This window comes from Gallus gallus, chromosome 1 (genome assembly GCF_016699485.2).
Source record: "Gallus gallus isolate bGalGal1 chromosome 1, bGalGal1.mat.broiler.GRCg7b, whole genome shotgun sequence".
Taxonomy (NCBI): Eukaryota; Metazoa; Chordata; class Aves; order Galliformes; family Phasianidae; genus Gallus; species Gallus gallus.
The window spans coordinates 32991879-33004036 of NC_052532.1; the positions used below are offsets into that span (position 1 = coordinate 32991879).

General features: G+C 38.8%; 1 protein-coding gene across 3 annotated transcripts in view; it reads right to left on the reverse strand.

The window, feature by feature from the left end:
• The window catches only part of FAM19A2 (family with sequence similarity 19 member A2, C-C motif chemokine like), a 182041-nt gene that overhangs the window by 161893 nt on the left and 7990 nt on the right, over window positions 1-12158 (reverse strand). The window lies entirely within an intron of this gene.

The following is a 12158-nucleotide window of genomic DNA, read 5'->3' on the forward strand; positions in this document are numbered from 1 at the left end:
GCTTGAATGCAAACCTTGCTGAAGTTCATCTCATTTTTCCAGGGCTTTCTGACTGCCTTTGGAGTAAGCTACATCGCAAGCAATTTTTCATCTGGCAGTGCCTGCATGCTCAGTACAACTCTGAGTTTGGACACCTCAGGAAGACACAGCTACAAATAGCTGAAATACAATTTTAATTGGGGAATTTCATTACAATACAGAGTTCGTGTTTTAACATATGGGCCCTTGTTTTAGGCACATAATCTTTTTACATGCACAAATGACAGTAAGTTATGCAGGCTGTCTCACAATTCATACATACTATTTTAATTTCTGTTTATTGACGGTTTCTACTTGGAGTTGCAGAACCACAAATTATAACTGAAGTCAATGGAAGCTATAAGGACTTAATATCCCCAACATAAAGTACAACGGGCATACATCAGCTGAAAACACAGACCTCATCTCCAAAAATATTCTGACTGGGGAGAGTGGGAAACCTGGGTTTACTGGCTCTGAGATGCAGATGGCATCTGCATCACCCATGGTAAAATCTGCTGTGTCCTCATGTTGAAGTTTCATTCCCGTTAGCACTAAGCAGTACTGCTGATCTAGCTGACCACAAACACGACATAAAATGAAGTGAGCTCCCCAGAAAGCAGACATCCTGGTCTACATTTAGAGTGGAAAGAGGATGAAAGTCAAGATTACCGTGAGTTTTTCTGATGCTTATTTCTACACTGGGATGAAAAAGAAATGGGACTGTACTCAGAATTATTTTTTTTGTGTGTGAAACCTTCTTTGGGAAGGTTTGTAAGGAAAAGAAAAGTGAGACAAATCAGAAGAGCTTACAATGTTCTGTGATCTCTCTCCATTTTTAATACAAAATGAGGGCTGATCATAAATGCATCTGTACAACGACTGAAACAAAACCTGTAAAATGCTACAAAGGTAATGCTTCAAATTTAATGCAAATAATGAACCGAAGTTAACAGCGAAATCTGCTTAATATGGAAAAAGGAATTTACGACTCTTGACAGATATTCACTAGAAGTACAATATATGCATCCTCATTTATATAGGTCCTGCAAAAGGAACCACAGAAGTAATTTAGAAATATAGAAATCAGATTTATTTTCTGGTCTTTTCCAAAGCGTGTGGTTGTTTTACAGCACGTATGAATGCAGGTATACAGCATGTGGACGGCTTCCTAGACACCACTCAGCATTATAACCTTGAAGTACTTCTATCCCATCTATGGGAGTGGAATGAAGTGCTTCAGCAGAAATGTCCTACCTTGCACAAGTACTGCTGGGCAGCTGTTTGTACTGATTTTTGTGAAATGCTTTTGTATGAACTCAGCAAAACAAAACAAAACAAAAAAGGCCCAAAGCAGATGCAATATTGCCTTATAAAAACCTTTAGGTGTCTTGTTTTGAAGCTGTTATAGGCATTGAAGCCATACCCAGGCTTGGTTAAAAACTACAATGGTCATTTTGAAATGTGGTTGAACAATGTTCTTCCTTCATTCATTTTTACCCAAATACTTCAGAATCAGTTCAGCTGTAAAGATTGCTGACACTAATTATTTCCATCATAGACAAGCCCTAGGGTTTTAAACTGTATCCACCAACCTAGGTATATCTATCCACTTTAACATTTAAAGACAGACCAAGTCATTAGTTACGAAACCTCTGATAACAGTTATCACAAGTTATCACAAATAATATAGTAGGAATTTTTAAATGTTTTTTCACTGTACGAGCATTCTAAAAGCAAGTTTAAGACATTTTTTGTTGTTACAAAAAAAAGGCAAATAAGGATAATGCTTATTCAAATTCCTTTTCTTGTCCTAAAATATCTGTCTTATATACGCCATGAGAAACCTTTCTTTTTTTCTTCTCAAATATCTTATCTTCCATTATTTGCATCATTTCTTGCAATTACAGCTAAAAGAACTCTTCACAAAATGGCACTTACGATCCTCCCAAACATAATTAACATTTTTGTGTGTTTTGCCATTAATTAGAAAGTTAGAAAACTGCATTACTCAATTCTCATTGGGCATTTCATCTCTAATTAGTCACATATTGATGTTCTGCTAATACAAGAGAATTGCAACAAGAGCTTCTCAAATACTGATACTGGGGAAATCAAGATTAATTTTTCATAGTCCAGAAATAGTAACAAGCCTTGAAGACCCTCAAAAAATTAAAATGCAGTCAAGAATTATTTTGCTGACAGTGATAAGTGAAGATAGGAGTGCTGCAGAAGAAAAAAAAAAAAGAGGGATATGAGATGAGGAGAGAGGGTTTACTGCCTAATCATGTCAGGGTTGTGGCTTAACCTTCTGTTTTTTTATCTAATGACTTCAACTGTTGTTGCTTCTCCTGAGACTCATTTCAAGACACAAATGATAAGTAAAACTTCTTATATTTAAGATTGCAGCAATAGTTAAATAATCTAAAAGGTGCTGCAGAAGATGTCCTTCTTACATCACTTACTCCCATTGCAGACAAAGAAGCACTGCTTCATATTTTTGTTATGGTGTTGTTGTTTTCCTGTAGATTATCCTGTAGCAGTCCTGTAGTTTGACTCTATCCAGTTCCAATGGGGAAAATGTGAGTTTGGGGACTGATGTCACAGAATCACAGAATGGCCTGGGTTGAAAAGGATCACAATGATCATTGAGTTTCAACCCCCCTGCTATGTGCAGGGTCGCCAACTACTAGAACAGGCTGCTCAGAGCCACATCCAGCCTGGCCTTGAATTCCTCCAGGGATGGGGCATCCACAACCTCCTTGGGCAACCTGTTCCAGTGCATCACCACCCTCTGTGTGAAAAACTTCCTCCTAATATCTAACCTGAACCTCCCCTGTCTCAGTTTAAAACCATTCCCCCTTGTCCTATCACTGTCCACCCTCATAAACAGCCATTCCCCCTCCTGTTAATACGCTCCCTTCAAGTACTGGAAGGCCACAATGAAGTCTCACCGGAGCCTTCCCTTCTCCAAGCTGAACAATCCCAGTTCCCTCAACCTTTCCTCATAGGAGAGGTGCTCCAGCCCTCTGATCATCTTAGTGGCCCTCCTCTGGACCCACTCCAAGAGTTCCACATCTTTTTTGTGACGCTGTACTCCAGATGGGGCCTCACAAGAGCTGAGTAGAGGGGGACAATCACCTCCCTCTCCCTGCTGGCCACCCCTTTTTTAATGCAGCCCAGAACACAGTTGACCTTCCAAGCTGCATTAGTAGAGCTATTCTCTACACAACAGCCAGATTAAAGAAGCTTAATGATTTTCAGTCAAATCCTTGATGGGAAAATCAAAACCATGAAGAAGAACTTTATGACACTCTCACTGTTTGTTTTGATAAAATACTGGCAGACACTGGCAGTTATATACTTCTGTAACTATGAACTAGCCTTGCTAGTTCAAGACACGTGGACCACTGTTGCAGTTAGGACACAGTTCAGACTTACAGCTATAGACTCAGTGGCAGGCAGCTGCCATGAGAAGTAAGGACTGAAAGACTCTCTTGCAGGGCTCTGTCTTGCAGCTAAACTAAAATAGAAGACAGTAAAATTGTTTGCTTTATCTTTGTGCAGCACCTCATTCCTGAGGTTATGCTAAGTGCCACTATCACAAAAATAATGAACATGAAATATGCCTCTAGACTGCGCATTTGGTTTATTGTTTTGAAATTCCACAAGCAGCTTCTTACACTCATTCAGTATATACTTATTCATTCCTGTGAAAATTCTTCCTCTCATCTCCATCTTTTATACTATAGTACAATAAATTCTTGTTCTGAAGTTAACTACCCTTCTAGGCAATGCTCTCGGCAACAGAAGTTGACCTGAGAAATAAATTTAATTACTGTCATGTACTTTATGATTTACAAGGGTTGCTCTGAAAGGAATGCCTCCTATTTTATTATGTTGGCCCACAACATCAGAAGTGGATGTTGGTGGTGGAGGTTGAAGTTTCCATTATATTTTGTTGCCATGTGACAGATAGCAACAGAAGTGCAGTCAGACAAAATGGCATCTAGCATAGAAGAACATATGAAGCACGTGTGTATCATTTAATTCCTTCATGAGGAAAAAAATGCGCCCACTGACATTCATCAATGCTTGCTGAACATTTACAGAGACCAACCAGTGGATGTGAGAACAGTGAGGCGGTGGGTGGTGTACTTCAGCAGTGGCCATGGCTATACTGTGCTGGTGCAAATGTTAATGAGCACAGCATGCAGGCTCCTGTTCATCACTACCAAAAATGCATACATACTGGTGGTGACTATGCTGAAAAACACTGTTTTGTAGCTGAGAATTTTCTCCATCAAATAGTGCTATTGTGCTTTTTGTATCTGTTGTAGTAACAAAGGGAATAATTAGGATTGCATTACCTTCTGAGCAACTTACATTGTACAAAGGGTGAATTCACAGTTTCCACACTTGCCTAAGAAAAAAAAAAAAAAGACTCATGCTCTGCTTATTTCTCGTAGAATTATCAGACATTCAATCTAGTTTACCCAATTTGCTAACAAGTTTTAACAGAAATCAAAACCAAGGTTAATTAATTTTAATAATTATTGTATATGATGCTATTATTCTTCCTGTCACCTATCAGGTCTTGTGACAGGATTCAGTTCAAGATTACAACATCTAAACTTGGACACTGAAATATAAGTACTCCATTCAATTGACTAAATATAATACCTGTCATGTCTATGAGTTTCACGTTATAGGTCAGAAACAGTGCTATAAATCCTATACAAGTATCATAGATACTTTGGCACACCTTAAATTCTTGCCACAGATTGTTAAATCAGAAGTTTAGAGCAAATTATTCAATTTGACCAATTTGGACAAATAGATGCACTCTACGCATCTGCTGATAAAGGCCAGGGTTCAGTGGTTCAGGTCCCTAACAAGACCATCCATTGTCATCTGAGATGCCCGAAAGGAAAAGACCAGCTAAGTGTATCAGATTCTGCATCCCCCTGGAATAGCACTTAGAGGGCACACAAGGTACTCTAGAGAACAGGTGTCCAAACTTCTGACTTACCTGGGTCACACTGAGTGAAGAGGAATTGTCTTTGGTGATGTTTCAATTGTTGCTGAGCAGTGCGTGTGAGCCCAAAGAGGGCTGGGCCAGCACACCTGGCAGGGAAGGGCTGTCACCATGATGGTGTGGGGTAGGGGGCAAGGCTAATTATCAGCTGTCCTGGGCCGCAGGCGGGTTGCCCCAGAGAGAAGTGATGTGATGCACCTGAATCTTGCCCTTGATTTCCCTTGACTATGAAGTTAAGCAACTGCCATGCAGGTAGGAAGCTATAAGTAGAAACATTTTAGGTGTCAGTTTCAAGTTGAATCATGTCTCTAATGTCCTCTTTGATAGGCTACAAACAAATTTCCTACACCAGAAAACAGGCAGCAGTGCATTCCTCTTTATAACCACACAAAGCAGCAGCAAGATGACACAAAAAGACTTTTACCCTCTGTACATCACTTAAATCTCTACAGAAGGAGTTTCTATTGTCATTAAATTAGAACATTGCAATTTTGAATGCATCTTTGCAAAGGTTCTTTGTGTAACAATAAAATGAATCTCAGCTACAGGGATATTTACTTTGAATCCAATGTAGCTCATTCGGGGTTTTGTTTGTTTGTTTGAAAAGATGTCTAGAAAGATTTTCTTTTCAAAATTTTTATGATTGCTTGGGAATTTTATTTGATGGTGCACCATTATTACTTTTCCCAAAAAACCTGGGGATTTAATATGTTTTTGAGCAGAGGCTTCAAGATTAAAAAGAATAACTTCAGCAAATAAAATTACTATCATACATTTGGACAGGCAGAGAAACATAATACCATGAGACTACTACTTCACCTAGCTGTATCATTCCAAATTATAAAATTGAATCACTGGGAAAAATATTTTCAGGCCAATCGAGTAACACGATAGTAAAACAATTGTAGCTGTTCTCCTGCTTCCAGACTTGCTAATATTGGTTAAAGGTAATTCCAGCTACAAGTTTTATTAGTGTTGAAAATGCTGAAAGGTGGTTCCACCTTCACCTTTTCAATCAAAACCAGCCACCCAAAGAGCTTCTATTATGAGAGATTCATAGAGTGAATTTCAGAGTATCTGCAACAGTTACATGAAGGGCTCCACTCTCTTTTCCCTGACAGATTTAGGCCATCTGAGCAGGTTTTCTCTTTCCTTCATCACCTCAGAGACCAAAATTAAAGAGGAGGTGTGTGCCACTCAGTCTGAAAGCTTTAAAGTATTGAGAACTAACAGAGAAACTGAACACGTGGCGTTAACCACGGAGGGGCATTATGCTATTTTAATAACTAACAGTAACAACAGGACTGCTAGCAGTTACAAAATTAGATGCATCCCTGTCCTGTTGCTGAAGACCTTTAACATTTTTCTCAGGAAGCTACTCAGTTATGGAGATCTTTGAGCAACTACAGAAGGCAAGACAACCTGGGCTACCAACTGGAAGAGAAACTGAAGAGTAAGACAGCCCTTGTTTTTAAATCCATTCTATATTTTGCTGTAATTGATTCTTAGCATTAAAAATAACTTTAATTTTTTTTTTCTGGTTGATTTTTCAGAACCAGTTACAGACCAGTTAGACCTATTAAGGAAACACGGTGTTGGAACTGAGAACTTACTGGCAAAATAATGACTACACTCAAGGAGAGAGAAATGAATATAGGGTGGAAAGCACTCAGGGATAAGAGAAATGCCCTCAAACAGTAAAGAGAAGAAAAATAGACTTAATTCAGGAATCATGACAAGTTCATTGGAAATTTAACTGGTAAAATAAAACTCTTGTAGGAAATTACTACTATAAATTACTATGCTGGTAAGCCCAGAAAAAAAGAAAAGCACGTTCTGTTCTATTATTACACCACTTCTAAAGTAATCCAGCATTACTACTAATTCAACTTAGAAACCCACTTTTCATAGAAGCATGGATTTATAAGTATGAAGAAGTTCTTAATTGTTAGTACACAAGTAGTGATCAAAGATAATATTTCTTTCAAACACAGTCAAGGAAAAAAAATCAAAAAAAATCAAATGGAATGATAGATTTGGTTTCATTTGTCTAAGGAAATGTTTCTTGGACAGAAGCCCAACTTAAAGACTGTTTAAATTTAAAATAGGAAGGGCATGCACAATCCCTTCCTTCTCATTCACCTCTTCCCCAACTATTATCCTGTCTTCTTCAGTGCTGCAAAGAATTTGCAACAGTTCAGAATGAATTGGCCTGGAACAAACCAGGATTCGGTGGTAAAGTCATAGGCAGGCATGCCTTTCTCCTATGTATGGCTAGAGATCTCTCAGAAACACAAGTGAAATTACTTCAATATATGAAAAGAGCATGAAATAGAGATAGAACAAAAGGCACAGGTCAAGGTCAGTTCCTTTCCTCTGAAACAGGAACAACTGCTCAACACTTGCAAGCATTAGCATTATATAAGTTCTCCTGTATTAGTGTTATGTGAAATACTGGCCACCACCAAACAATGGAAAGTATATGACAAACCATTAGGCAAAGTAAAAAGTAGTATCTTTCTCCCTGTCTCACATTCTGATTTCCTTCTGTTTTTTAAGAGTCCATTCCCACTTGTTCTCTGGCTCCAAACAGACCAAAAGTTTCTTAATGGAACAACTTCAGAAAAGAGAACTCCTGGATAAAAACTAAATGTCTTTATCAGGACCACAGTCACTGGAGAAACTTAACCACAGCTTTTCAAAATAAAACAGAGGAAGATTTTGCCCATGAAGCTATTTCCTTTTCCAGTGGGCTCCAATGACAGGCTTCTTATTTCATGGACAATTAAATGACTTCAAGAACTCCCCAGATATGAGAAGGAGAGACTAAGAGAATAACGATTTTAAAAAGATACTTTCTACTAGAAACAATTACACTGCATGAGCCAACATATAATTATGCACTGAGCTCCAGCATCACCTCTGCCTCCACAAAAGCCATTTAGTACCAGAAACCCCTATGCCTGACTCATCCTGTGGCAAAGACCATCTGAGAAAATAGTACTCAGCCAACAAACAACCCTGAAGGTGGTAAAACAGAGAAAGGTATACTTCTCTAAATCTTTACAATCTGTCATTACTGTGATCTGAACTCCACAGCCCACTGCTTAATCAGGTATGTATTGCAGACAGAAAAACTGTGCACATTTCTCTCTAGGTTTCTGTTGATAATGTAGACTGATAAACACGAATTTTCCAAATGTCATATAGCTACTCATATATAAGCAGCTCATGGCTTTTTTAGAGTTGTTATACTTATTGTGACTAACAATCTTCTATAAGCAAGTGGAAGTGCCTCCATCCTCCCCCTCTCTCCCATTCCACCTAAGCATGTTGCAGAGGAAAGCGTCCAGGTGAATTCTGAATATCTCCAGAGAATGAGGCTCCAGGACCTCTCTTGTCAGCCTGTTCCAGTGCTCTGTCACCCTCAAAATAAAGAAGTTTTCCTCATATTCAGATGGAGATTCTTGTGTTCCACTTTGTGCTCACGGTCCCTTGTTCTGTCACTGGTCACTGCTGAAAAGATTCTGGCCTCATCCATTTGACTCCACCCATTGGAAATTTATGAATATTGCTAAGATCCCCTCTCAGTCTTCTCTTCTCCTGGCTGAACAGTTCTAGGTCTCTCATCCTTTCCTCATACGGGAGATGCTCCAGGTCCCAGTCATCTTTGTGGGCTTCTGCTGGACTCTCTAGAATTTTCCTGACTTTCTTGAACTGGACACAGTACTCCAGATGTGGCCTCACCAGGGCAGAGTATAGGGGGAGGATCATCTCCCACAACCTCCTGGTTATGCTCCTTGTGACCTAGGATACCATTGGCCTTTCTTGGCCACAGTGGCACACTGCTGGTCAACCTGTTGTCCACCAGGACACCCAGGTCTTTCTCTGCAGAGTTTCTCTCCAACAGGTCAGCCTCTAATCTGTACAGATGCATGCAGTTATTCCTCTCCAGGTATAAGACTCTACATTTGCCCCTGTTTATCTCATAAGGATCCTTCCTGTCCACCTCTCCAAACTGCACAAGTCTCTCTGAATGGCATCACAGACTTCTAGTGTGTCAACCATTCTTCTCATCTCTACATCAGCAAATTTGCTGATGGTGCATTCTATCCCTTCATCTAGGTCACTGATGAAGATGTTAAATAATACCAACCCCTGGGGAACACTGCTAGTTACAGGCCTCCAACTAGACCCTGCGCTGCTGATCACAACCCTCTAAGCTCTGCCAGTCATCCAGTTCTCAATCCACCTCTCTGTCAAGGTAGACAACTACGCTCCGCTCATCTACCTCTCATCTACTCAGCCAGTCATGACATTCTAGAAGGCTGCCATATTGATCAAACATGATTTCCCTTTGGTGAATCTATGTTGATTACTCCTGATAACCTCCTTTTCTTCCACTGGCACACACTTCTCTTGGAAGGAGACCATGAGTTACAAAAAATTGCTTAAGATAGTGAGAGAAAGACTGCAGAAAGACTAAAATACAAAACATGGAATAGCTTTGGACTGAGGGGATTAAATGATAGATGGTTGTTTTCTTTTCAATAATTCCTGGATTATTGAATATACTGGAGCGCAAGCCTTATGAGGAGTGGCTGAGAGAACTGGGATTGTTTAGCCTGCAGAAGAGGAGGCTCAGGGGAGACCTTATTGCTCTTTACAACCCCCTGAAAGGTTGAGGCAAGGTGGGGGTCAGCCTCTTCTCCCACATATCAGTGATAGGACAAGAGGGAATGGCCTTAGGTTGCTCCAGGGGAGGTTCAATGGAATATTAGGAAACATTTTTTCTCAGAAAGAATGGTGAGGCACTGGGACAGAGGTCTTTTCCAACCTTGGGAATTCTATGGTTCTGTAAAGTAGTAAAATTCAGGTAGTATTAGCTATACTCATATTTTTATTTTGTCCCTTTGCTTAATGGTTAAGAAGTTCGGAGGAATAACAGATATTTTGCTTTAAAAATGCAGCTTTGAATCATCTTAATTGCTCACTAGTAAAAAATATTTCAGGTGACAGAATCAGGCCTGTCATGTTACTTTGCCAAAATAAATAAATAAATAGAAAAGTTTGCTATGAAACTGAAGTAGTGGTGGACCAAAACATTCCATCCTCAAGAGAAATGAAGGAAATGAAGCTGTCATTCAAAAGGGAGTGGAAAGGCATCTGAGACCCAGATAAATCATGAATTTAGAGTGTCCATATGTTTATCGTGGATGATATGGATACTGCACTCTTTTTAACCCAATACTGGTTCAGAGAAATTTCCCCCAATGAATGTTTTTGATATTAATTCCACAAAGTAACTGTGAGAACTGGGCACAAGTTCTGATAAGCAACAAAGGAAGGCTGTAAGAGACATACTTTGAGTGCAGCTTCAACACAGGGTTCACAGCTGAAAGACGATGACTTAAAAATATATCTTTCTACTTCCTGCCATGGCAAGATCGTGGACAAAATTTCCCCCTGACAATCATTTCTATATTTTGCTAAAGTGTAACTCTAAGTAGTAGAGGAAAAAAACAAAGGTTAGAGCCACAAGCAAAGCTATTAGCAGAATGCATATGCATTTACAACATTTAGCATCTGTTCACTAACTAGATATAACTAAGCACAATGACAGAACCAGAGCTATATCACCTGAACTAGTAGATATTGTTGAGTGTAATAAATACACAAATGGAAGGTGAGGTATGAGCTACAAAGATTGAACTCACTCAACTGAGTCATTTGTAATTTTTTACAAAATTTTTATTAGGTAACTACTTAATTTTAAAAATTACCATAGCAAGTTGAACATCACGATTAATGAAAGAAAAAATGAGAATAACATCCCAGTTCCAAGAAGATCACTCTTATTCAATATGTACTGTTTGTGTCTGTGTATAACTTAAGTTTACTCAAGATATTCTCCTGGGGTGGAGTCAAAGCAAAAATAAATTAGTCACCCATCCATGTGTCTTTTTTCATTTCGTGTGTTATTAAAATAGCATATGCAGTAGTCTTGTCTATATTACTGTTACAACATGGTGGCATTGGACTGACATAACAGTCTTAAGGAGTTTCCAAATATAAATATATTCTAATGAGATAATCCCTAGAGCATAGATATGGAGGAATGCTATCTAAATAATGTCACTTCTATTGCAGAATGGGTTTCAAATTAATTGTTTCTTTCTAAAGATATAATTATCAGGAGGAATGTAGTTAGTCAGAAAAGATGAAGTTAAAAAGTGCATAATGTTTAATAGCTCATTAAATAGAAAATATACTGTAAATTTGGGAATCAGAATGACTCGCAGCTAACTGTGAGATGATGGGTCATGGCATATGAAAAGAGACTTTTTTGGCAGGAAAGCAATTTGGTAATGCTGACTGCAGACTGCATTTTCTTGACATTCCGAAAGATCATATGACACCAATGCAGATGAGGTGAACAGTGAAGAGAAAAGGAAGGGCAAGGAGAGCTAGAGGAGAAAAAGTTAAGTTATCAGTGGCTGGGTGGATGATGAGAAAGAGGGGAATACAAGTATCGTTATTGCAAGTTCAAATGTCAAAGTGGGAATGAGAATAAGATTATCAAAGAGAGTGCATTCATGCAGATATAGTGATAGCAGTGTCAGCACTTTTCTCACATGAATATAGAATTAGAATATAGGCAAATAAATAGTAATTTTACTTTTTTTTTCCCACAAGAAAGCATGGTAACTGTTATGTACCAATTGCTCTGAGTATGTTTTAAAAAGCATACTTAATTTTACAAGAGTGTGAAGTGTGTATTTGCCAGACATCAAATCTGTATTTACAACAGATGCAACAAATCAAAGCAACTCTAAAGAAAGTCTGAAACACTGAGGAATAATTACACTGGTAAAAACAAAAATAAAGAATTACATCATAGCCTCAAAATGAAAGCTCAGAAAGGCTGAGCTAAGCTCAAACTTCCTCCTAGCACATTTACACATGAGCAGTGACCCCAACACCTATATGAGAGGATGCAAACATGATCAGAGCGGGGGAAGGCAGCTGTGCAATTGCACTCACAAGATTAGGCCATGTAGCCCATATGGGCCTCCACAAACATGACAGTTAAAGCCCCACA